The 27,306-nt window shown below is 49.2% G+C and overlaps 1 protein-coding gene and 1 long non-coding RNA gene across 2 annotated transcripts in view; one reads left to right on the forward strand and one right to left on the reverse strand.

Moving 5' to 3' along the window:
* The first annotated feature begins 301 nt into the window (after positions 1–301).
* Positions 302–27,306, forward strand: part of Gsn (gelsolin) — a 53,079-nt gene continuing 26,074 nt past the window's right edge. The window contains exons 1-2 of the mRNA XM_031369985.1: positions 302–422; positions 11,695–11,778. The gene's annotated coding sequence lies outside the window, so the exon portion shown is untranslated. The remainder of the gene's footprint in view (positions 423–11,694; positions 11,779–27,306) is intronic.
* On the reverse strand, positions 13,340–17,230 carry LOC116090060. Its single transcript, XR_004118533.1, has 3 exons — positions 17,142–17,230; positions 16,739–16,756; positions 13,340–13,358 (listed from the first exon to the last, which is right to left on the reverse strand). It is a non-coding gene; the product is annotated as an uncharacterized LOC116090060 (long non-coding RNA).

Consider the following 27,306-nt stretch of genomic DNA (forward strand, 5'->3'; position numbering starts at 1 on the left):
TTTTACAACTTTAGCTCTGCACCTCAGGCTACCCACGCCCAGTACACTCTTTGTCCCAGGTCTAGCCTTGATGTAATCCCGAGTCTCCTCGCGACTACCTTAGGCCCCTTCGGATCTGCCTTCCACGTTCCGAGACTCAGTTTCTTTCTATGAACCGCAGAGAGCTTGATTGACATCTTCCTCGGGACAGAGGAAGCGGTTGTGCACTGGATGAATGCTTAGCCTGGAGCCGGAATCTACATCCTCCCAGCTGCGCTCCTCCCCGAGCCTGCCCCGCCCGCCTCGAGGGCGGCTCCGGCGCGTGCCCTGCCCACCCTGCGGCTCGCACCGCGCACCCCGCCCCAACGCCAGGAACCAGCTGAGCACACAGCTGGACCGAGCCGTCGCTGTCGCTATCGCCGTCGCCCCCTCCGCTGCATCAGGTAGGGAGGCGGGCCGCCCGGGTCTGGGACTTTTGGGGTCGTAGTCCGAATTTGCTCTCCCTCCCGTGCCCATCCGAGGTCGGGTGAGCCAGGAGCTGGGCCCAGGAGCGGGCATCGCGGGAGAAAGGAGGTGCTCGCTCACTTTGGCTTTCTTCTAGGGGACCTAGGACTGTGGCTGGGGGCTAGAGGCGAAGAGGAGCGGTCCTCCCGCCACGCCTAGATCCGCTGTGCTGCAGGCACCGGACCTCATCCTGATCCCCACCCCGCGAGTGCGGGACATGGGCCCGAGTCATCCTTGCTTTGGGGGTGACTGCCCACGCACGGTTTGAACAGTGGCTAGGTGAAGAGTCCGAAGCTTTCCCCGAAGAAAGCGGAGCTTTCACTCCTGAGCAATACCTTCCTCCTTGGGGCCCGAAACTGTTAGAAAGTTCCTCCTTATAGGTGCCTGACTTCTCCATGACTTACCTGAAGGCACTAGCTGTTTCATTCCCGCCTTGCCTGTTGTGTTCCCTTCAGGCAGGAGAGGAAACTTCTGACTGAACATCAACTCCTTTTTGAGTAATTAGAACCTTGTTTCTGGGCCTCCATCATTTTGCAGGTCCGCCCTCCCCCAACTTTATTGTAGCTACTTCCCCATGGTCCGGGACTCTGGATTTGTGGGCTTGATGGGCCTGTAGGGGAAGTCCCAGCCTTGAGAGATCTGGGGAGCCGGCAAGCAGGGGATCTGACTGTAGGTTCTCCTCAGCCCAGACATCTGTCCTTTTTATCCAATCATTGTGGTCTCTACAGAGCAGAGAAGAATCCTTTAAAAAGACCCAGGAGTCCTTCCTGGTGTTCCTGGAAGTAGCTTTTGTGGACTGCCGTAGCCTCTGGCTTTGTTTGGCCTCTGAGACTAACAGAAGACTTAACCTGCCTGTCCCCTTCCCACAGACCATATTTCTGATCTGGTCACCAGGGCCTCTCAGCCACTTAGGACTGACCCCACTCTATGGAGTTGCACCACATCTCTGAGTGTGACCCAAGGGCCCGAGTCACCCAGTGAGGCCGTGGCAGGGGATAGACCCAGCTCCAGCTCACTCTTTCTGACCCTGTGGGACCTTAGTCTCTTGGATATTCCATGATGCGAAGGCCAGAGGCCCCACCCTGTTCCATACAGTTGGGTATGAGGGTGCTATTCCTTGGGGGATTTTAAAGTAAGGAGGATGAAGGATGTGAACAAGGGACCAGTGGCTTCCAGCTTCTTTCAGACTCTTTCCCTTTATTGGGCCTCCCTATTTTTTATAAATGCCAAGGAAATCATAAACAGCCAAGGGAGCTTGGTTTGGCACTTGTGTAAATGACACAGCAGCAAGGGTTTCTGTGTGAACCAGGGGAGGGAGTTTACTCCATAATTTTCCATAGTCTTTTTATTAGGGACTCTCAGAGCTGGAGGCAGCTTGCCTGTCATCTGTTTCCTTCCCTCTGACCCTGACGTGGCATTCTCTGGCTTGTGCTCCAGTCCTGTCCTTGGAGGGGCTCAGGAGCCCCAAGGAGAGCTCCCTATACTTCCCATCTTGACATATCTAGACCATACTAAGTTACTTCAGCCATGTAAGAGGGGGTGACTAATTGTGTCTGGGTGATGATGGGAAATGAGTAATAGTTTGCCAGGGGAAGAGGGCTGGGGGAAGCGCTGTTCTAAGAAGCAGGGAAGTTTGTGCAAAGGCACTGAGGATTTCTGAGCATCCTTTCATGGTTAGCATGGAGGATGGGGCAGGGCCGGAGTACTGGAGTGTTAGGTGAAGGTGCAGCCGAGAAAACCACGGGCAGTCAGATGCTGGGAAAGGTTTGTCACCAGGGTAGTGACCAAGAACTCTCATTGATGCAGTGGCTGAGGTGGGAGTGCATGAGGAGGCCCTGAGGAGGTGGCCTGGTGGTCAGCAGGCAGATCCGACCCAGAGCAGTGCCTGCTGGGCTGATCAATGCCAGATCCTGGAAACTCAGCTTCAACGGGAGCTGTGCATTTTATCTGAGAACAGATGAGGTGACGCTACTAGGTAGCTACTGTGATTGTCAGTGTCTCCATGTTGCTGTTTTTCTTCTTAAGAAAATAATTTTAAATTAAAAAGAGACTATAGCTGTGAAACAAGGGACACAGGTTCCCTTGTCTTGATTGTCCCACTGTGAACAGTGGTCTGTGCAAGGAGACGCACTGTAACATGGGAGGGAGGACTTGGTGTTTCCTGGTCATCTGGAGCCTGTGGGTCGCTCGCTAACTCCAGGTGCGCACCTTGGCTCTTAGATGACCTGTTGTGTGGCCATAGAGATGGTATCATTTAGGCCTGTAGCTCTTTGCTGAGACATTGATCTCTGGTTTTCTTCGAGGAAACTCTTCTGGCCCCAGCCCACAACTTTTGAGTATTTGCTTACTGGAGGTGATAGGTTAGAGGGCAAGAGAATGTAAAAGAAATTACAAGTGCTAGCTTAGGTGTGTGTGTGCATGCATGTATGTACACACATGTGTGTACATGTATGTGTGTGTGTGCATGAGTGTACTTGGGTGTGCATCCATGGGTGCATTTGCAGATGCCAGAGGTCTAGTTCAAGCATATCCTATCAGTTTTTACTTTATTTTCTATTAAGTTTATATTTATTATTAATTTATCATTACTGTGTAGATGTGTGATTTATGTGTGGGGGTGAGCATAGTGGGCACACATGCGGAGGTCTGAGAACAGCTCTGTTGAGTCAGTCTTCCTTTCCACCTTTACATGGGTCCTGAGGACCAAACTCTGGTCATCAGGCATGTGCAGGAAGTGGTCACTCTGCTCAGACATTTCTCTGGCCCCTCTATTTTTTGAGACTGACCCTCTCAGTCAACCTGGTGTTCAACGATTCAGTAGGCTGACTGGCCAACGAGCTCCAGGGATCCACGGGTCTCTAATCCCCCCACCATCAGCACTAGAGATACAGATGTGCCCCCTACCCCGTCCCATGCCCGCAGCTGTTACATGTGTGCTGGGGCTTGGTCTGCACAGTCAGGAACACTAGAGAGGCCTCGGGACTATTTATAAACACATATGTTCTTTACCATCAACAGGTCCGCAGAGTGTGGATCAGTCTCCTATCTATTTTTAGGAAATTAATGCTCCTGGACGCAGGCAAGGTCTTTTGTTAGCTGAGCACCCAGCCAGAACTGCATTCTTCCTTTCTACTTTTTGACAAACTCTTAGACATCCCCAAGAAGCTCCGAAAAAGTGAGTCGCCCTGTTACCTTGTAAGAAAATGTAGGCTGAAGCAGAGAAAAGGGGGTCCCAGGAGTTATGTGTGGTGGAGGCAGGGATGGGCAAGCAATGTTTAGGCAGCTGAGGGAGATTACATAAAAATATCCCCTTCCTTTCAGCTGAATGAGCGAGCGTGTGTCATATTTCAGCCTGATGTGGTTTGTGAACACGGAGACCACAGGCAGGCTTAGTTCCTGCTGGCTCTGGCTTCCCCTCCCCCCCTTCTTGAGATGTGCCTATTTGCTCCTGCCCTGCCTGGGACCACACGGGCAATTGCAGGGTAGAGGAGAGAAAAGCAGAGGGTGTGGTGGGTGAAGCTAGGCAGCTAAAAGCCTGGGTTGGGGTCCTGTCTGTGCCGCTGACAAAATGAAGGGTAAGGTTTGGCTCCTGTGTGCTTTTTTAATGGACTCCAGCATCCCTTGCACACCACATGGTGGGCAGCATAATGTCAGGCTTGCCCGGCTCTGATGGCTTCTGAGTCAGAGTGTGTCCTACCATGCCAACATGGTACCTGCATGCCAAGAAGTGCAGGTGAGCCAGACGCAGTCAGATGCACAAGTTCTGTGACTCTATTAGAATGTAAGCAGAACCAGTTGCCTCATTTTGCAGACTGGAAGTTGGTAATGAGGTTTCACTCACCGACTATTCCTTGATCTCTAGTAGAAACAGCGAATGCAGGCTTTTATTATCTTGTTTGCTTTTAAAATAGTCTTAAGAATGAAGAAATATTGGCTCTATTTTACAGATAAGCAAACTGAGGCTCTTCATAGAGGAGTGAAGTGGCTTAGCCTTACAGTCACCTCAATGTTGTCCTTATGTAACCCACTTTGCAGATGGGGAAACTGAGGCACGGATAACTGAATCTCCTTGCCCAGAGATCCCTTCCCATATCTTCTAGTCTGTAGTTAGTGCCTCTCATTGGCAGCTTCTCCAGGTGTCTTGGCACCTCCTACGCTCAGTTCATTTTTTTTTTAAAGATTTATTTTATGTGTATGAGTACACTGTAGCTGTACAGATGGCCATGAGTCATCATGTGGCTGCTGGGAATTGAACTCAGGGCCTCTCCTCTCTCCGGGCCCTGCTCGCTCTGGCGTAACACACTATAGCTGTCTTCAGACGCACCAGAAGAGGGTGTCAGATCTCATTATGGGTGGTTGTGAGCCACCATGTGTTTGCTGGGATTTGAACTCAAGACCTTCGGAAGAGCAGTCAGTGCTCTTACCCACTAAGCCATATCGCCACCCCCCAGTTCTTCATTTAAGGAATGACAACTGGGTCTCACTATGCAGCCCTGGCTGTCCTAAAACTCACTCTGTAGACCAGGCTGGCCTGGAACTTAAGAGAGATCAACCTGCCTCTGCTCCTGAGTGCTGGGATTAAAAATGTGTCCTGCCATATCTGATCAGTTTTTGGCTTGTTTTCTTATTTGTTTTTTTTTCTGGTTATAAAGTCTCTCTGAATATGGCTTTTCTGAGAAGACTCCAGAAGGGTCTGAGCTATGGAGCCTGGTAGGGAATTACAATGAGGGAGCCAGGCCGGGGCTTCCTTTATTTTGCTAAGTTGGTTAAGCAAAAGGCAACTTGTTACTTTCCAGCCTCAACAGATCTGTCATTTGAGTCAAGTACTTATCAAGCAAAAGATATATATATATATATATACACATACCATGTAAGTCAGCTTTGAGGGTGGGGCTCTTGATTTCTCTGCTGTAGGGGCTGTGGTTGGGCTGGGCTGGGCTGGGTAAATACTAATTAAATTTGCAGAGTGACTTAGTGGCTTGGCTGGGGGGATGTGCTTTGTCTCCTCGTGGGCCGTCCTTCCTCAGGGTAACCAGAGCTTGTGATAGAAAATTTGGAAAATAAAATTCTTTTAAAGGATAAAATGAAAACCAACCAAACAAACCCAAAGAACTATCTGTAACTGCCACCTCCGTGACCATAGCTAACATTTAGGTATGCTTCCTTCCTGGTATTTTCTTTCTTTAAAAAGATTTATTTCGTTCTTTTAATGTGTATATTAAGTCCATCCTAATGATATGTTTTTTTTTTAAATTAAAAAAATATGTTCTTTTAAAATTTTTTATTTACATTAGTGTGTGTTCACACCAAGATAGGAGTACAGGGGTCTGAAGACAACTTTATGGAATATGTCCTCTACACCGTGGGGATCATCAGGCTTGACAGCAAATGCATCCACCTACTGAGCTACCTCTTGCCCCTGAGTTCTTCCTTCATTATTGCAAATGGAGCTCCTGGCTCAGTTGTGATGCATTTTATAGCTTTTGTTACTTTTTGGCAAATTGTTACTCAGGAAGAATAACAGTGGTCCCTGTTCCTAGCACCCTTGGTGGGGAAATAGTATTCTTAAAAGAATACTGTAGTATTCTTTTGTAGACTACCTAAAGTCTAGCTATCCTAGACTTCTGGTCTAGGGACCACTTTCCTAAAACATCAGACTTCAGTTCATTCTCTCAGCAAATCTTTTTGCACAGTCTAGCATCAGAAAAAGTAGAGTTGAGATTCTAGGCTAAAGAGCAGAGGGAACCTAGTCCTCTCTGCACTTGTGGTTCAGTCCTGATTAGTTTGCTTCTCTGGGCTTTGGTTTCAAGGGTAAAGTTAGGATTTCAACACCAGCTTCCTACATTTTTGTTAGTTTGTTTTTAGGGTTTCCTGTAGCCCAGGCTGGCTAGTCACTATGTCGCTGAGGATAACCTGAACTCTTGCCTCCATCTCCCAAGTGCGAGGATTACAGTCATGCACCACTGTGCCTGATTGTATGCAGTCCTGAGGACTGAACCCAGAGCTACATGCTAAACAAGCACTGTACTAACTGAGCCACAGCCACAGCCCATTCCTAGGGTCTTGAGGAGTGATGGCATGGTACTTTGCCTGTGTAGATCATTCAGACTCTTGGAATTTCTGTTTTTTCATCTGATTTAAAACACCTTAGGACAAAATAGAAAGGGCGAGGGCCATTGTTTTTTGTCTTCTTTTTCTTTTTTCTTTTCTTTTCTTTTCTATGTCACATGTTCTTAGCTTCTCAAGCTTCAGGAAGTAGAAACCAGTTGAGCCATGTCATTCAGAGTAGGATTTTTCCTGGGCTAGCCTAGGCCCTGTGCCCTTTGTACTCTCCTAGAGTCTTTCTCTATAAAGCACGAGAACACTTCATTCTGGAACACTCCTTCAAAAGTTGGGAAATGCCTGCCATACTCTATAAAAGGTCTTTAAAAAGACCTTGTAGAATTCATGGTTGCATAAAATTCCATTCTCATAGCTGTAAATGGTATTTTAGATGCAGCAAGGCTGCATTTGGGAGCTTTTTAAAAACGTTGAATCTCAAGCTCTGCCCTTAACATGGCCATATTTAGCAACTAAGAAAACAGGATGCTAGTTAAATTAGAATTTCAGATAAAGAATGAATAATTATTTAGTATTACCATCTTCCCTGCAATATTTGGGGGCATACATATAAAGAAAAGTCTGTGCATATCTGTAGTTAAAATTTAAGTGGGCATGCAGTGGTTTATCTGGCGATGCTACTACCTCTTTCAGGTCGGCTGTGTCTGTTCTGCACGCCACTAGGAGGCTCGTGGGATAGTCTTACACAGTGGGAAACATTGTTGCTAGAGGCCTTGCTGTCAAATCAAGCTGAATTCTTTTTGTTTCAACTGTGTGTATACATCAGATTGTAGTATTTGGGAGGGAATCCCCCCATCACTCCTTTATACACATCTGCATGATCCTATATTGTTCTCATAATGTAGAGAACTGGGACTTCTCATCCTGCCTGTGGCTCAAAAGGGTCCCCCACACTACGAGAAAAACAACACGATCTATAGAGAGATGGAAAGTTAATTTATTCATGGCCTTGCCTGAAACTGTGGTGAGCTGAGTTGGAGTCTGTCTCAGCCTGGCTCATAACAGGGTGGCAAGTGTAGAGGGGAAAAAAGAAACAAAAGCCAGGAAATAAGCATAATGCAGAGGGTTTCTTTTGGCGTCAGGGCTTCTGTGGGTGGCCCACCCTTGTTCCTCACATGGAATTTTCCTAGAAGAACCCCAGTTCTTAGGCTCCTGTCACACAGCATGATTGGCCACTGAAAGATGCTTGGCTCTAATCAGAGGCCTTGACAACTCTGGTGGCCTCAGTTCCCCCACCATTCTAAGCATCCCTCCAGTGCCCATGCCAAGCTTCTCTCTGCCTCCACACTCTGGACGGTGGCATCAACCTTTGTGTTGCTACCCCTGAGACTCTGTGTCCAAGGTGCAGAAGATACTGCTCCTGACTGTCTTCTCACCTGACAAGTCTCCAGATCCGACCTGTATAGATGGGCCAATTGCTTAGTGCCTGCCATCTCTTCACTCCCCAGGCCTGGGGTTCCCAAGGCCCAAGAGAGTGAGTGTGTCTCGAACACCCACCGAGGGCCCCGGGTGCCATCACTTAGGATATTTCAAAAGAACACATCCAAATCAGAATTATTTTGGTTACTATTCAACCCAAAGGCTTGGAAAGATCGAGGAAGCTGGCCATGGACATACCCCTAGCTCATCTTGGGTGCTGAGCTGGGATAAGTCATTTGTTCACTGGTCTAACCTGGTCTATAACTCGGCTCCCACTCCTCTGTGAAATGTGAATGTTGCTTTCTCTTTTCCTCCTAAATCTGCTTTCATACCCCGTTAGGGCTGGGTCTAGAGAGGTGACTCCATGGCCCCTGGGAAGATGTGCTTAGACTCCTTTTAGCAATATTGAAAGGAGACAGAAACGATGTTCTGAAGATCCCCCAGACTTACCACATCCACAGATCACCCAGCGATTCGGTGAGAATGTAGGTGCTGGTTCCTTAGGGCTGGGTTGGGGCCTGGAATCTGTATCCTAATGAGCTCCCAGCTGATGCTGATGTTGCTGGTCTGGGGTTTCATACTGAATTTGAAGATTCTAAAATGAAGAATGCTGTGTAGAATGCCTACATAGCATGTTTGAGCCCTGAGTTAGATCCCAGGAATGCTAATGTGGGCATGGTAGTGCACACCTGTGTAAGGTGGGTGTGGTCATACACATTTGTATAAAGTGGATGAGGTGGCACACACCTGTATATAGTGGGCAGGAAGATCAGAAATTCAAGATCACCTTTGGCTGTGTATAGAATTCAAGGCTAGCCTGGGATAAATGAGACCTTGTCTCAAAGAAAAAAAGGAGGACAGATTATCAATTGATAGTTTAGGATGAATATCTAAAAGGTAAGTCTATCAATAAGGCATAAATAGCCAGTCTAGATCCTGGCACTTTTTTCTTTTCTTCAGAGCTGGGATTAGAACCCAGAGCCTCGTGCATGCTGGGCAAGCGTTCTGCCCATGAGCTGCCCCAAACCCAGGTTTTTTGATATCTCATCCTTGGGATTCCTTCTATCCATCCTATGGGCTTCCTCTTCTCTTTGAACTCTGGGTCAGACTTTATTCCACTGTTTCTAGAATGTAAGCAGTTGTTGAGATAGTTTTCTGCTAAGTCATGGAGAGGTAGGGCCCTTCAGTAGGAAAGACTGACTCAGTGGGAAGCCATCTGAAGGGAGGAAGGTAGATGAAGGGCCTGCAATGTGGCTTCGATAAGCATCTCCACCAGAAGGTTTTACACTTAAGATGATAAACATGTTCTCAGTAAATATGTGAATGACTAACTGGGCCAGAGGGGCTTCAGTCTGTTTCTGTATGACCCTGAGCTAAGAATGTTTTTTAAAAGCCAACAAACAAACAAACAAATAAGAAAGGAGGAAAAAACAAAGAGAGAGCAGTGGCCTGCCTTGGCCCAGATCATGCACCCTCTCACCCTCTGCAGAAGTTTGCTGTAAACCTGAGCAACCAAGGCTTCAGCTGTCTCCATAAGTGAGCAGGAGACCTAGCCTTATACAGCTTGGTATTAGATACAAGCTAGGTCTAAGAGAGGCAGTCTGACTTGGTGGCAACTGCCCTGATGTCTTAGCTGTGAGCAGATTCACGGCGCCTTACTTTACCTCCCTGAGCCTGGGGTCTTGCTTTGCAAGGTGTGTGTAGTGATATCTGCCAGGCAGACTTTCTTTATTGCCCGTAGAATCTGATACGTAGTAGGTGTGCAGACAGTGACAGCTGTTGTCATTGGAGATGGCCATTTGAATCCTTTGGTGTGACTGGCCATCAAGCCCAAAAGTCCTTCTCATGACTCAGAAGGGCCCTTGTCGGATGAGAAGAGCCATGCAGGAGCCTTCACCACCCACAGGCCAAAACCCTCCCTCTCAGTAGCCTAGACCTAGACTGATGTGGTCCCCTGGTGGCGTGCACACGGTCAGTGAGCTCCCTGGCCAGAGGACGGCCTTTCCACAGTGGACAGCCCGACTCTCCTCTTCCTGAGGTCTGGGGTGTTCAGTAGGCAGACTCAGAACCAGAGGCCCTGAGCTGGGCTGGTGAGGACTGCCAGAGAAACCCTCTCTTTCTTGCTCCATTGGGAGTGTGTAGGTGGAGCACCAACATGGTTTGGAGAGCTTGCTTTTGAGTTGTTGTAGCCTTAGGATTCCAAGAAGGGAAACCCTCAAACTTAGACTTAGCTAGGGCTTATTGTAAACCCAGCCTGAAGTGAAACCTGATGTCACAATCCCAAGGAGAATGAAGTGCTTTTCTTGCCCATAGATGGCAGCATCCGTACTGTGAGCAAGCTCTGTGGGAGTGTGCCTGGGAGCACATGTGTTAAGCATGTGCACAAGCACTGGCTTCTGCCACTGGCATATCCAGAGCTACAGTGGGCCAGGGTCTGGAATAGCATAAACAGCTCTTAGTCTGGGGGGAGAGCCCAATACAGAAATAGGCTGCTGCAGTTTTGTGTGGCAGAGGACCCTGGGGTGCTGAGGGGATTCAAGAAAACAGCTCATGCAAAGTTTACCCAGAGGATACAAGAGACAGAACACACTTGTGTCTGGCTGGAGTATGGCAGGCACAGGCCGAAGATGTTGGAGGATGAGAACTATGTTCAGGGGGTTTGTCTGGGTCTGTTCAGAGTCTAGCAGAGTCAGAGCAACCCAGTGATGTAGTCTGAGGTGGCTATACTGCGAGTGCGTCAGAGGTGGACTGTCCAGCTGAGCAGTGGCTGAGCTGACGGAAAGCAGTTGGAAGTTGGAGTGCACTGGAGGTTGAGGAGGGTGATGCCTGGACCCTTGTGTGGATGGTAGGTGGGAAGTGGCGGCGTCTGGTGGATACCCTTTGCTGGACGTGAAGCACCTAGGAACATATGCAGCCCCTCCAGTGAACAAATGAGTCTGGATTGGAGTAGAGTGTGCATAGTTGTCTGTCATTTCCAAATCCAGATTCCCAACGAGCTTTGACCTGCCCTTAGGAATTAGGGATTTTCTGCAAGATATTTGTGAAAGGCTTGCAGAGGTGCCCTTGAAATCCAGTTCCCCAGGCCCAGATAAGTGTGTGACCTCTGACCTCTCTGCCCATGGCTCCACAGTTGCTGCTATACATCTGTATCACCTACCGACACTGCAGAAACCATCAGTAATGTCTGCAATATACTGTGCTTAAGGAAGGGGCATGTATTCTCTTCTGAGGAGCCTGTGAGGTCTCTCAGTGCGAGCATCCTGACTCTGCAGGACTGCTGGCATTCTCCCTTGGCTGGGAGAAACCAGCTTAGGTAGCACCATCTTCCAGAGTGGGTCTGATTCTGCCTTCTTGACAGAGGCCAGAAGACTCAGCTGTATGACACACCATTGGCTTGAGTCTAAGATCAAGGGTGGTCCTTCAGCCCCTCATCTAGTAGACTCTGGGTTTGGCATTTACCAGAGCCTCAGAGAAAGCAGTCACACCAAGAAGCTCATGGCCTGGCATCTCCTGAGGCACACACACTCTCTTAACCAGCTCAACCCTGCCCAGCAGCAGGTGTGGGCAGTGCTGGCAGGATGTGAGGGCCTCATTGCTAGAGGTATGCAAGTAGGAGGGATTTACCCACGTGACCTCAGACACTGACACTGAGATTCCTGGACCCTTTTCCAGGTACCACCAACTCCTCCTCCGGTGCTTCAGCTGCTGTCACCGCGTCTCCTCACGGAGTGGCTCTCTTTTTGCGCAGCCTGTAAGGTAGGTAGAACATGGAGCCACTGTCCACCCAGTGTCCAGGGGAGTCTAGAGTGATTCCAGAGTGGAAGCAGCTGAACAGCCTTTGCGGATTTAAAGGTTTTTCCCTGTGGTCGATGCTGTTTATTAACTTATCTGCTCCTCAAGAAGGGGACGGCAGCTGAGGGGAATCCCAGGGGTGAGGGAAGAGGGGGGCTGAGTGCCCAGATGCCTGCTCCCACCCTTGCTGTGTTCTCAAGCCTTCTGGAACCCCTTGTGTAGAGGTGTAGAATCTCCATGAGGAGGAGAGGCCTTGCAGAGAGGTGAGAGAAGTTGGGTTGTGGCCACCAAGTCCCCCGCTTGTTGACCTTAGGAGGCACCTGAGGAGTGTGAGTCAGGGGAGGGTGGATGAGTCATCGCCACCTGGCTGGGTGGGCGGGCCCACCTATCAGATTCCAGGTGAGCCTGCAGATCCCTGGGAGAGCAGAGAGCTGGGCTACAAGCCAGGAGACCCAGATTGCCTTCCAAGTGGCGCCTGAGCTTTCCTCCCTGTAAGGCAGGCGCATTGCATGATCCCGCACCCCCAACTCCCAGCCCAGGCCACACACACACACACACACACACACACACACACACCACGGATGTGGAGGGGGATCGGATGAGCCTGGAGATGTCAAAGGCCTTTGTGGACTGAAAAGCCAGGAGGGTAGCTGTGACAGCATTTCAGTCCTGAACAGGAAAAATTTCTTACTGTATGAAGAGAAAGCTCCCCAGCCCACGGTATTAGTGACCAGTCTGTGATGTCCCTGTTGTTTGCCCAAAGCATCAGGAAGTGAGTGCCTGCATTGTTCAGCTCTCCACCGCACCTAGCTTCTGATCCATGACAGGAGCTACTACTGTCCCTCTTAAAGCCTAGATGAAAGGGCCTTTGATGGTCATCAAGACACTTAGTCCTTGGAGCTAGGGGTTCCTAGAAGGTTCCCTAGGCCCAGACAGAGGCCTGGCTCTGCCCCAGCTGCCGCTGAAGAACCACATCTGGCTTCTGGGGTGCTGTTTTGCTCCATAAGGGAGCTGCCTCTGAGAGATTCCTATCAGTAAGGAGTGTCCCTTTCTGTGTGTACTTTTGTGAGCTAGCAATGTCACAAGGTCCTTGCATTCTTTCTGCCTGCATAGCTTCTGCAAACACCACAGGGCCACAACCTAGTCAGCCTGCTTATCCTTACCCTGTACCAATCTCATGCCTCTTGCCTCTATGAACTCAGTGTGAGCAAGACAACTGGGGTCCTGTCAGATCAGCAGATATCCTTGTCACAAGTCTCTGGTACCTTGATTCCTTTCTCTTCATCTAGAACATTCTCTTCCTCGCTGTGGGGGAGGCTGGCCTGTCTGTTTTCCTGAGCTGCCCCACCCCACTCTTTCCGACTACTCACAGGGCTTTTGTTTTTCTGACTTAAAAGCTCCCCGGATTCTGGAATCCATTCACTCCCAGAATCACGTGACAGATATTTCGACTCTGAATTGAGTCTTGGAGAGCCGGCAGAGAATGAATCCTTTCTGTGCATCCTGGGCCTTGTGTAGTCATTCCTGAGTCAGTTTTTCTTCACCTGAGGAGGAGGAGATGGTTTAGGGGAACATTGGGGGGAGGCAGGTGGACAGTGCTGAGAAGTTTGAGTACATGATAGCAGGGTGAGCTAGGGAGGGAGAGCATCCCTCAGATGGAGTGGGGAGAGCATGCCTAAGAGGGAGTGGGGGAACGTTCAGACAAGGGGACAGGCCATGCTGGGGGCTTTCAGGAGCTTACAAGTGGGAGACCAGGAGAACTTTATTAGTGGAACCATTATGCACACCTGCACACACACACACACATACACACACACACACACACACACACACGCATACACACAAATACAAGTTCATGCACACATACAGACACACACACACACAGAGACACACACAGACACAGACACACACACACACACACACACACACACACACGCAGACCCTATTTGGTGTTGCTTTTGGGTTTTCCTCACTGAAGTGCCCCAGTGCTTCCTCATGTGAGGCCTGGTGTTGAGAAGTCCTGGGAAATGAGCACTTTCCCAAGATTCTCTTGGCTCTTTGTCCCCTTTCCCAGGCAACCCTTGCTGACTTCTGTACTGGAAAGGGAGGTGAGCTGTACCATCCTGCAAGAGCAGAGACACTCTCATCCATGAGGGAGACAATTGCTGGCTGATACCCAGAGTGCATTTGATGCCTTCCAAGACACCCAGGGAGCCAGTCAGCTTTTCCTGCCCCTCAGATTAGCACTGGGCTGAGATGAGGAGCTGGGTTTCCAGGCAAGAGGATTATGTACAAAGGGTTGGTCCCCTGGAGGAGCCCTATGTGCCTGAGGACAAGTGAGTCATGGGTGGAGACTGAGGTGAGAGTGGCAGGAGGTGACAGGAATGTCTAAAGAGACCTTGAAAGCTAGTTTCAGTTTTCTGAGTCACTGGGAGCCACAGATGGCTGTTGAGGAGAGGAGTGACTTGATTGATGGGCTTGTAGAGCAGCCGATTGGTGGAAGGCAAAGAGGAGGGCAGATCAGAGCAAGCATTGCTGAGAACTGGTAAGAGAGAATGTGTGTCACTTTCCCTGTCACTTCCCTTCACTACACACACACACACACACACACACACACACACACTGACACACAGAGACATACACACATACACATATATACATATACAGACATACACACACACATATACACTGACACAGAGACATACACACATACACATATGTACATATACAGATACACACACACACACACACACACACACACACACACAGAGGAGGTGGAGGGGGAACAGGGGGAGGGGAATAGCAAATAGCCAGCCTGTCTTCTCTGTTCTTTGTTCTTGTTGGGTTCTGTTCCCACTGTCCAGTTAGGCTGACTTAAGTCAGATCTCAGCAGCTCTGGGCTCAGGCATGAGAGAGTCTGAGCCAGTGTCTCTCCAACCTGAACATGCCCCAGTCCCTCTCAATTTGGCTTTCTGCATCCAGGAACTAGGGTTGGACGGTAGCTGGGAGGGAGCTGAGAAGCATGGTCTAAGGCGGCTGGGGAGCCTTGGTTTTACAGTTGGTGAAGGCCCTGTCCAGGTCACAAGCTGCCCCCTGGGGAATCCTCGATGGCCATAAGTCTCTAATCTAAACCAGAAACAAGATGTTCCCAGCAGAGCTCACAGAGGCCACCAGGAAGATTTGGGGGGCGGGGGATGGAAATGCCTTTAGCGCTGGTGTCTGGCCTAAGGCCAGGCATTGGGGAACTGGTTAGGACTTGTTCAGCTCTTCATCCCAGGCTCTCAGCACTCAGGATGTCTAGGTTCTCAAAACTCCTAAACAACCCAACAACAGAGGCTATGGATATAGCTCAGATGATAAAAATGCCTGCCTAGCATGGGTTGGGTACTGGGATTGGTTTCCAGGACGGTGATGGTGATGGTGATGGTGATGGCGATGATGATGATGATGATAAAATACAATTTCCAAGTTGGTGGAGCAGGGTACAGGGAAGTAGGTGTGAAAGGTAGAGGGTGTCACATGCACACCAAGAGCATCCTTGAAGGGCCCAAGGGCACACAACTGACCTCCCTAGTTCACAGTTTGGGAAACCAAGTCCCAGGCAGAAGCAATGGAAATAAGAAGCAAAAAAAAAAGGAGCCTAGGCCCCGGTCCAGAATCCTCTCTGGGCAGGTGTGGCTCTTTGCTTAAATCTGCTGCCTCCAAGGAGTGTGAATAATGGCTTCCTGAAAAAGTTTTAGTTAAGCGTGGGGGGGCGGGGGGGAAACATTCCCGAGGCTGTTTGTACTCTGCTGCCTGTGGAGTTGAGGCTGGCATAGCTATTTCAGCCCAAGCCACAGGGTCCTATTTATAGGTCTGTGTGATTAGCCTGCCCTATGTCAAGGACCTTATCCCTTCTGCCCTGCCTGGCCATGGCTGAGGAAAAAGCCCTAACAGGAATGGCAAATAGCAGGGGGTTGAGGGGAACTCTGTGAAGCATGCTCAGGCGGGGTAGGCAGTTTAGCTAGCAGGTAGGCTCTCTGCCTGTTCTGATGCCCTCTTCTGGCCTCCAAGAGCAATGCATGCATGTGGTGCAGCAATAAATGCAGGCAGAACACCCACACACATGCAAGTAAATAATTTTTTTTTTTTTTTTTGAGACAGGGTTTCTCTGTATAGCCCTGGCTATCCTGGAACTCACTCTGTAGACCAGGCTGGCCTCGAACTCAGAAATCCTCCTGCCTCTGCCTCCCAAGTGCTGGGATTAAAGGTGTGTGCCACCACCGCCCAGCAAGTAAATAAATCTTAAAAATAAATAAATTAATTAAAAAAAAGATGTATTTTTATTTTCTGTGCTTTGCCTGCATCTCTTCATCGCTCTATGTGTGTCTGGTGCTGAGGAGACCTCAGAAGACATTGCATACCCTGCAACTGGAGCTACGGACAGATGATGGGTGTGAGCTGCCGTTTAGTGCTGGGAACTAACTCAGGGCCTCTGCAAGAGCACCCAGTGCTCTGAACCACTGACTCATCTCTCCTGTCCAAGTAGGTGCTTTGTAAGGGAGACAGACAGACAGACACACACACACACACACACACACACACACACACAGACAGAGACAGAGACAGAGACAGAGTCAGGGAGAGAGGAGAAAGACAGAGAGACAGAGACAGAGAGGAGAGAGAGGGGGAAGGGAGAGGGAGAGGGAGAGGGAGAGAGAGAAGCAGGCTTCAAAAATCAAGTAGCCCCAGGTTTAAACTCTGTTTCGTGTTTCCCAGCTGCATGGTCTTCAGCTGAAGCTTTCTAAGCCCCAGTTTCCTAACCTACTAAGTGGGGTGCTGACACCCATAAGTTTTAGTTAAGATTCAGAAAAATGATACTTATGACATTCATATCACGGAACTGTGGAGATGGCTTAGAAGGTAAAGTGCTGGCCCCACACACCTGTTGGATCCCTGGTACCTATATAACCAGAGGGGAGGGGAGGGGAGGGGAGGGAATGGGAGGGTATAGGAGGGTAGGGTAGGTGAGGGGAAGGGAGGGAAGGGAGAGAAAAGAAGATCCCTTAGGGCTTGCTGGCTTAGACTGTCAGAACCAATATGTTAGCTCCAGGTTCAAGTAGAAAACATGCCCCTCCCCCGAATTAAGATCTCTAGCCTCAACATGCATGAATGTGCACACACGCACAAGCACACACAGACATACCTGCATACATGCGCGCGCGCACGCACACACACACACACACACACACACACACACACACACACACACACACACACGATCGCGCACAGTTCTTGTCATGATGCCTGCTGCATGCTGAGCGTCCCTGTGCAGTAGGAGGTCTTACTTGCTGGTGAGGAGCTGGGGCTCCTTATGTAGCGCACTGCTCAAGTTGGTGGCTTAGAGCAGTCAAGCCTGGCAGCCCTGGCTTCCCACACTGCCCACTCTTCTCTCTCCTCCTCCCAGCCCTCTGGGCCTATCCTGTTCCCAAGAGCAGGGGAGTTTTGTGTAAGTGATTGTTTTTCTTAAGAAGTTCCTTCTGTAGTGCCACAGGATGACTCAGAGCTCTGAGTCACAGCTGATGGCAGGAGCAGGCACACCCTGGAAAGGAGGCAGAGGGAAAGGAGAGAAGAAAACAGGAAGGGGACCGGTTAGTCCCAGCTGTTCCGCTGTTTGGTTAAGGAGACCCAACAGGTCCCCTCTCCTGCTTAGCCTCAGTTTCCCCAACTATGGTTTTACCAAGTAGTTCCTTCCCATTGGGGGCTGATTCTTAGAATCGGGCTCCTGGGCCCACCCAGATCTACACAGACCGAGGCTAGGGCTGGGTTTGGGAGTTTGCATGATTTCCGCCCCCGCCTCCCTGAAAGGATTGTGCCTACCTACCTTGTGTGCAGACATGTTACAGCCACTCCAGAGGCTGTCAGCCTCTCCAGGCTACTCTCAGCTGGGCCTCAAGTTGCTGACAATAGAAAGCTGATTTCTCCAGCTAGGGAGAAATATACTAGGGCTTTTTGTTTCCAAAACAACATTCCTGAGACATATTTTACATAACTGATTAGAGAAAATGCACATATCGTTTCCATATATAATTCCCCCATTTCCACAAACTCAGTGATTTTTTTTTTTCTTAAGCAAATTTGGAGATTTGTAGACCAGGCTGTCCTGGAACTCACAGAGATTCTCCTGCCTCTGCCTCCTGAGTGCTGGGGTTAAAAGTTATCACAAGTGGAAAGAACGTTTTCATTACCCAGCCCCCAAAATCTCTTGTGCTCCATGCTTGCAGTCTCTCCTCCAGTGCTCCCTACAATCTCTCCTCCAGTGCTCCTTAAGTCTCTCCTCCAGTGCTCCCTACAGTCTCTCCTCCAGTGCTCCCTACAATCTCTCCTCCAGTGCTCCCTACAATCTCTCTTCCAGTGCTCCCTAAATCTCTCCTCCAGTGCTCCCTACAATCTCTCCTCCAGTGCTCCCTAAATCTCTCCTCCAATGCTCCCTACAATCTCTCCTCCAGTGCTCCCTAAATCTCTTCTCCAGTGCTCCCTACAATGTCTCCTCCAGTGCTCCCTACAATCTCTCCTCCAGTGCTCCCTACAATCTCTCCTCCAGTGCTCCCTACAATGTCTCCTCCAGTGCTCCCTACAATCTCTCCTCCAGTGCTCTGTCCATAGTTAATTAGCATGTGTATAGCTCCCTGCCCATCTCCTTTCTGGCCCTGTGCAAATTGTCACCCTTCTCTGAACGTAATATTTCTTCTCTGTAGGATAGCCACACCCTCTTGCAGGTTGTTAGGGTTTCCCCAGCGTGCACAGTGCCTCATTTGCAGTAGGCAATGGGCACACAGAATCCTAGTGCACAACACACAGACTCAGGCAATATTTCAAGGTGCTTACCTAGTAGGTCAAATGCTGGGATGCAGACTGATGCATTAGCTACTTTAATCTACACCATTCTGCCAGAGAAATGTTACTGTCGGTCCAGTTTAGATCTGAAGAAGTTGCTTTGGCAAGGTCACGTGATGGCAGAGGATAGTGGGTGTGGCCTTAACTGTAACGTTGAATCCCTGCCCCCTAGGCTGTGAATGCCCCTGGGGCGAGGAACACCATTTATGGGTCTAAAACAAGGATGTGGCGTGTCTTGCCCAGGGCTGAGCCATAGTACAGTGGACATTGGCAACAGCACATAGCAGTGTGTGCAGTAGTCATGACTGAAGAAAAGAGTGAATTCACATACAAAGTAGACCTTACCTCGAAGCCTAAGGGACACAAGGCCTGGCATGTAATGTAGTCACATGGTATGTATATGACACTGGGCGTGGTGCAGCATATAAGATGTATAGGCATGGTCTCAAGAGCTTGGTACTTGAGCTCTAGCTGTTATGTGTTCCTAGGCCCAGTAGGCATTGCTATCTTGGTAGGATCTAGGACTCAGCAAGCAGGCAGTACAAAGGCCTGCCTGTACCTCCTGTTTCTGCATGCCAGAGAGTAGGCATGTTCCAGAGGAATACTGGGGCTCCGAGTACACCCACTATTCCTTTAGCTCAGGCAGGGGTCAAGGCATGGGACCAAGTTCATTGTTCAGGAACTGCTGCCAGGCCCCCAGCTCCCCTCTTTCCAAGCCAGTCCTGCCAGCACTGGCGAGGGCCAGCACCGGTAATTTTCCTCTTCCGAGATTCTCCTTCTGATTGGCTCCGTGGCTGCTTTGCTGGCTCGAGAGAGACTGCCTCCCAGGACTTTGGGGAAGAGACAGCTGTACTGCTGTTGGAGCCCACAAGCAAATTGCTAACAGCTGCTGTGGGAGGTGCAGAAAAGGAGGCTGTGGGTTACAGGGGGAGCATCTTGAGCCCTCTTGGTACCCCGAACTTACCAATTTATTCTGTCTCTTCTGAACCAGAGTGGCAGTTCCAAGGTCACACATACCCAGAATGAAAACTAGGTTCCTGGGTTCTGGGAGGTGGTGGGCAGGGAGCTGAGGTCATATAGAACTCAGTCCGATGACAGAGGATGTTTTGGTGGTCAGGGAGCGCAAATGCCTAAGGCTCCTGGGCACCAGAGGATGGCCTTGGGAGTCCTGTCTGTCAGTACTGGGGCCATGGAAGTGTCTCGGACAGTGATAGGACATGAACATGAGATCTTGTGAATCCTTTTACTCTGCTTCTTGCTAGCCTCTGACCTTCATCTCTTCATGGAGATTTTCTGCTATTTTATTTTAAATTAATAGTATGTGTAGCAAATCTGTGATGTAGCCTGGCCATTCTATGTCCAACTTTAGAGTGGTTGGTTTTCTGGCTAACACTCAGCTGGTGAGTGTTAGGGTCTGTGTTCTTTAGAGAGGACAGAGAAGGCCAGATTCATAGAGGAATGGAACTATTGGAACTAGATAGCAAAGTTAGCTTTTAGGGGTAGGCGAAGGCCCTTCCCAAGACCCTCACATATCCCTGAATTAGCCACTACACTATTTCTGGCCTTGATTGGAATACTCCAGCTGTCCTCTGGCTTGAATGTGAAAAACTAAGTGAAGGTCAAAGATAGGTCAAGGATGGGTATGGGGCAAGTGAGCGGCAGGCACTTAAGGGCTGGACAGGTGCTGGAGGGCCTTCTTTGGACATCACAATTACTAAGCACCAGGTAAGTAGCACATTCAGAGCCAGGGGCTTCTTTAGTCCTACCAGACATTCAGCAGGGTAGGCATTGTTGCCCCATTTTACATAAAAGGAAATAAGATCATTGTAAGAAGGAACCATGTGCCCAGTCCTTTGGGCTCCTGCAGTTTCCTCCCAGAACATGGCTTAGTATTTCCTCGGCCGGAAGGTCACTCAACCTCTACCCGTCAGTCTCTGAGGCATTTGAGCTCATGGAGAGATGGCATGGGGTCCTGGATCCTATCATCTCCTCCCTCTTCAGCAAGCCTACCCCTTGGTCCTCTCTGGGACCTCTGTCTGCAGGCTGCAGGCATTCAGGCTATCGGCTCAAGCTGTGGCCAGAGCCACACAGGAAACTGTGGTGGTAGTTAGCTGTGGAGGTGTGGGAATGTAGAAGAGCTTCATATGGAGCCATTAGCAGGAGGATGATATCTGGCTGATACCACTGTTATGTCATGTCCTGGGACGCGTCCACCAGAACCGTTGGATCCTGGTAAAGGATGAACTTAGTCTCTAAATCAACTTGGTCACATGCAGTGCTCACCTTTTTCTCTTTCTTTGTCTTGGAGTCCCAGACAGTTCTGAACAGTGCTGGAGAATGGGTGGTCACTCATGTCATGTAACTCCTCTTGCCTGGATCCTCAAAAGGAGCAGATGTTTCTATCATGGGCAAAGTTGATGTAACAGGACCCAGCACTGTAAACATTAAAAACACATGGTTCCATGGTGTTGAATACATTGTCTGTCTTACACCCACCATCACCGCACATCCCTAGAACTCTCCACCTTGCAGAACTTGTTACTCCCAAAGATGTAAGGAGAGAGACCACTGGCTCAGATCATCATGGCCAAATTAATTGAAGCAAGCTTCTTAATTCGTGTACATGAGCTGCTCTCTTTAAAAGTGGGGTCCAAGAGATCAGCATTGGATGTGAGGAAGGCAGGGCTTTTATAGTCAGGGGTAGGGTGTTTCCAAATGAGGGATTTGGGGGCAAAATATGTGGAGTTACAAGACCAGAACACAAGCATAGCAAGTGAGTGCTAACAACCTCCTGAAACAAAGTTACGATTGCAAGGTGGTGGTAATAATATAGTCATAACAAGGTGGTGGTAATAATATAGTCATAGCACAGTATAGTCATAACAGCCTTTTCAAACAAAGACGGGATTGCAAGATTTTAATAACTTTTTGAAACAAAGACATGATTTGTTGCCATTTTCTGAGACAGGCAGTACAGAACCATTTGTAGTTACTGTTACAGCCTAATCCTTGAGAAACAGGTATAATCATAAACAGGAATGAACCTAGATTGTCTTTACTATAAGATGGCTTTCGAGTCAAAGATGGAGGCAGGCTGGTTCATCAAACTGAAGCTCTGCCTGCTCTGGACAACAGACACACATTTCCCTTCCTTTACAATGGTCACTTCACTGTATGTCCCCATAAATCTGGTTCTTCTCAGAACTTCATGGAAGTGGACTCACAGTGTTTGCTATTTTGTACTGGTGTAGTGTTCTCCAGGACCATCCCTATAGCAGGATGTAAGCTTTTCAAAGGTTACCATTCCTCTGTTGGAATATTTTTGTTGATTGTGTTCTTATTTGTTAATGAACAGCTGGTTTGCTTCCATGTTTTAGCTGTTATGGGCAGGACATCGATGGATGTGGGTGTGCAGATGTCTCTCAGACGCTTGCTTTTATAACCTAGTGTTTTGGAAAATTCATTTTATGAAAAACCCAGTCCTTTATCTTTTGTTTTAGTTGTCTCATTTGCATTTACACTAGCATTAAACACACACACACACACACACACACACACACAGAGAGCCATGGAAGCTCATTGTTGTTTATTTTGAGATCTGGTCTTGCTAGCTAACCCTGAGTGAGATGAAACTTATTATGTAAACCAGACTGGCCTCAAACTTGCTTCTGTCTCCCAAGTGTTGGCATTACAGGTACACACCAGCATACTTGGCAGGGAAGGGCTTTTTACCTCTGATTTACACACAAGAACATTGAAACCAGAGAGATAGACACTCACCTAAGCAACTGACTCAACAAAAATAGCAGCTCCCTTTTTACAGGTGCTTCATATGTATCAAGCTATGCTAAGCCTATCATGTCTCACCTGGCTAAAATCTTTTAAGATTTACTCTTTTAATTTTAAAGTTGTTTGTATGCTCCGTGTATATGAATGTCTGTGTGTATATGTCTGTGTGTGCCTGTATCTGTGTATGTGTGTGTGTGTGTGTGTTTCTCTGGGTGTGTGTCTCTGTGTACCTCTCTCTCTCTCTCTCTCTCTCTCTCTCTCTCTCTCTCTCTCTCTCTCTGTGTGTGTGTGTGTGTGTGTGTGTGTGTGTGTGTATGTGTGTGGTATGTAAGTGCAGGTAACTCTAGAGGCCAGAATGGGGTGTCAGATCCTCTAGGGCAGGAGTTACAGGTGGTTGTGAGCCACCTGATATTGGTGTTGGAAAACCAAACTGAGGTCCTCTGCAAGAATGGTATGTTCTCTTATCAGCTGAGCAATCATGCCTGTTCCCCTTATTAAATTCCTACAATCTTCACAGGAAGAAGATATTATAATCCCTACCTACAGATAAGGAAACGGAGGGTCTGAGAGCTGGGATGACTTGCTCAGATCCACTCAGCTAGTTAAGTGGCAGTTTAACCCATAGCTCCTGTTAGTGGTAATGCTTCCCAATCACATGCCCAGATCTCCCTCCTTGGAGCAGCTGCCTCCAGCAACATCTCTTTGTTCCTTTCTGCTCTGGCTGGGGCATCACAGATTCTGCCTTCTGTCTGCAGCACAGATCTGCACCATACCCAGGCCTCCTGCCAGTGCTTTGTCCAGCTGTTGACATACATTTGTGCCTGGACTTCTCCAGGGGTTGCTACAGAGCTCTAGGGGTGTAATAAGGGGTTAGGACTCAGTCCTTTGCAGTCCTAAGTTTCCCGGGGCTAGGGTGTTTGTCTCAGCATAGGGAAACTGATTGCTACAGTGAGTCCTAGTGGAAAAGGCCCTGGGCTCTGAGACATGACAAATCTTGTTTCCAGGGAATAGGGCCAGAAGCAGTAGGGCCAAGCCTCCTTTTAATGTCCTGACTTGGCTCACAACACGAGGTGGAGCTGGCTCTGGGAGAGGGTCAGTGGCTTCAGTCCCTGGGATAGATTCAACCAAGCCCCACTGGCCTTATTCCCAATAGCTGTCCACACCCAGGATAGACATCGCCAGGGCAGAGGCCCAGCTGGCCCTATCAGGGAACTCTGTTCCATGAGCCCCAGGCCTTGGATCTGGTGTTGTTGCCCACAGACCTGAGGTTTAAGTCTAGTATGTGGACACTGCTCGATGTCCTGGAGACATCATCTTCTGCTTGGTGTTATCTACAAAGAGATGAGAGGCCAATGACCTCTCTACTGGCAGTCTTGTGGCTTGCTCTTATTTCCTCCCATAGTTCCCTGTATACCAATGAGTGACTGGGGCTCAGAATGGGAAATGACCCATTCCACAGTGCACAGTCCAACCTGAGCCCAAGTCCCATTTGCAACTTGTGGTCTTACCTCTAGTTTGTCATCCAGTAGGTATGGATGTGCTCAGTTCAGTCCTCTGAGAGAAGAGAGCAGGCCATCGTAGGCATCCTTTGGGAGATAATGCATGTTAGGCCATGGGTTTCTTTGTTGTTCCATGAACCTGACACTACCCTCTTCATTTTATTTGGTTTTTGGTTTTTGGTTTTTGGTTTTTCGAGACAGGGTTTCTCTGTGTAGCCCTGGCTGTCCTGGAACTCACTCTGTAGACCAGGCTGGCCTCCAACTCAGAAATCCACCTGCCTCTGCCTCCCAAGTGCTGGGATTCAAGCCGTGTGCCACCACTGCCCGGCCATCCTCTTCATTTTAAAAATGAGGAAACTGAGGCCTTAGTTATAGGTACTGAGGCCTGTGTGCTTTCAAGGCCATGGGGCTTGCCAGAACTTGTGCTGGCCCTGTTTGCTTTCACTGGGTTTCATAACTCTTCTCTGTTTACTGACCATTGTCCCTATTGGCAAAATCCTAGGCCAGAAGGGTGGGTGCACCCAGGGGAACCAGAGAACAGCAGTGGGCTGAAAGTACACAAGTACCAGGAGAGACAGAGACAGAGACAGAGACAGAGAGAGCGAGAGAGAAATGGGGCGGGGGGGACTTCCAGCGAATGGCTGCCTGCCTGGGGAGATGAAGAGCTGCAGTGTCTTGGGTGAGGGAACAGAACAGGGTGGTGTCTTCCCAGCCTGCCAGGGCCTTTTGTACACTGAGGCGGAGGGTGAGGGTGAGACATCTCATCTGGTTTCACCCTAGGAGGCCCACAGAGATCCACAGATTGACTCGAAGTTAATCACAGAAGAAGGAAGGGGTCAAGAGATGGTTGTGAGGCCCTAGATCCAACCACGGGGGAGGGAAGGGCCCCTCAATCTATCCTGTGGCAGATACTGAGAGCTGCCTGGTATATAGGGGGCACTGGGCAGAACTCACACACAGCCAAGATGGGAGAGATCAAGGGGGTCTCTAAGGCACAGCGAAGAGAAGGGACCTGGACGTACATTAATCAAAGAGATGGCAAATGGTGCTACATTCAAGTCAGAGCACCCGTCCCACGTGTGAGTGTCTTGGAATGGAGGTACCACGGTCTTTCTCCACCCAGTGGCCATGGCCTGAGGATCTCCTTAGATGTCATCCTAGCCTGGGAGATGTTGTAGGGCCTGCTTGCTCTAGAGATGTCTGGCGACCTGCTTGGCAGGGGCTTGAACTGGTTTAGCAACAGCAGCCTTTCCTGTGCTAGGTTGCTGCTCCCTCCCCAGGTGAGGCGGGGCCAGGGCTCTTGCTTTGTCTCCCAGACAGAATTGTGTCCACAAACCCCAGACAAGGTTTTGAATATCAGCAGTGCCTGAGTCTCAGTTTCTCTGCCATCAGTCCGCTTTCCTTTCTTGTTATGCACTTGTATCTACTTGCTCCCCTGAATTCATACATCTTTTTCCAAGCAGGGAACAGAGTAAAGACAGGGTTTCCCCATCATAGTCTCTACTCCTGGTGCTCCATAGTGAGAGGTTCCAAGCTTTGGGGTCTTATGGGACTTGGTCACTCACTGGATCTGGAGGAGAGATGACATGCTGTTTCTGATTTCAGAATCTCCTTCTTACATCAAGGGGTCATGGGTGGTCTGATTCAGAAAGACCTGTCAAGGTGAGCTGGTCGAGTGTCCCCGTTTTGCACACAGGGACCTTGAAGCACAGAAGCAAGTAGGTTCTGGGCAGGATGGGCCATGATCTGGGGCCAGAACTGGGCCTTAGAGTGAAGAGTATTGAGGCCTTGCCTTTTGCATGGACGCCGAAACCCAGAAAGGGAGAATGAGTTGCCTAGAGTCATCCAGGAAGTCTGTGGCAGACCCTTCCCTAACGAGGACATCCCCCTCTCACCCTCACTTAAACCCTCTTGTTCTCTTGAACTCACCAACCTCTTCCAGGCAGGGAACCAAATATTGCTGCCCCATCCATATCTCCTTCACTGATGCCTTGGAGTGAGAATTTCTAGGTTTCAGAGGCTTAGAGAAGGCAAGGGTAGGGGGCCTTGGTCACTAGAGCCCAAACTCCATAGCTACATAGCCAGCAAAGCTGCACCACCTATGTGATCATTAACCTGGGGGATCCTGGGCTGGTGGTCACTGACCCCAGGGGTCGAGGCCAAGCCGTAACGGCCTTCTGTTAATCACCAGCTAGGTAAACTGGAGCCACACTGCTCCCTGTTCCTGAGGGGGCTCTGTAGCCAGGCCAGCTGCTGGCTCAGGCTCCTTGTCATTTCCTGAGTCAGCCAAGGAGCAAGTATCTCCTCAAACATGTACTTAAAGCATTCTCTCTAGACTGCAGTTCTAAACAAACAAACAGACTCTATTGCATATATTTCTTTTCTTTAGCTTTTTCTAGGGGTGGGGTAGGGTTTCTCTGGGCCGCCCTAGCTGTCCTGGAACTCTCTTTATAGACCATACTCGCTTTGAATTCATAGAGATCTGCCTGCTTCTGCCTCCCAAATACTGCAATTAAAGGTGTGCACCATCATTGGCCAGCTGGATATATCCACATCACGTTTTAGATCTTGTGCTTTAAGCTGTTATTTCAGGAAGCGTCTCAGGATGTAAGGTGTGTAGCATGCACAGTCCACTCGCTGAAGTACACAGTTCTGTGGTTTTTCTGTGGTGTGAACTGGTTGTATGATCATGGCGTGGTATTAAAATTTCCCCACCATCCTGAAAGCTTCCTTGTGCCAATTACAGTGATCTGAGGACTTTTTTTTAGCCTTGGGCAGCCACGGCAGTGTCCAGGGTGGCGTTTCTATCCTTGTTGAAGTGACGGCTTTAACAGTGTGTCATTTACTGACTTTGCAAGGGTTTGTGCATCAACTGTAGATTCTTTCCTTATAGAAAGGAAGAGGTGTCATTGTGCAGTTTGCTTCTGGCACCTGGAGGTCTCTCCATGCCTACTGAGTGCCTACTATGTGCCACCAGGCACAACTGGCTCTGACTTTTTTTTTTTTCTTTTCACAGTTGCATTGTGGTCCATTGTGTGACAGTCCCATCACTTATGTCCCCAGGACATTTTGGGTCCTTTCCAATTCTCTTCTTTGAACAATGCTTCAATGAATATCCTTGTCCTTTGCCAGCAGTTCTGTAGGGAATGCTGTATTATGTGTTTTGAATATGCACAATCTACCTTTTATCTAGAGAGGTGAAGATGGTTCCAGCCTCCAGGAATATTCGTTGGAGCAGTGCGGGCTTTCATCACTTCTCTCAATCGTGCCCAGGGCAGCCCGCTGCAGGGTCCACAGGCTCGAGTGCCCAGGGCAGCCCGCTGCAGGG

Source organism: Mastomys coucha, unplaced genomic scaffold (genome assembly GCF_008632895.1).
Source record: "Mastomys coucha isolate ucsf_1 unplaced genomic scaffold, UCSF_Mcou_1 pScaffold15, whole genome shotgun sequence".
Taxonomy (NCBI): domain Eukaryota; kingdom Metazoa; phylum Chordata; class Mammalia; order Rodentia; family Muridae; genus Mastomys; species Mastomys coucha.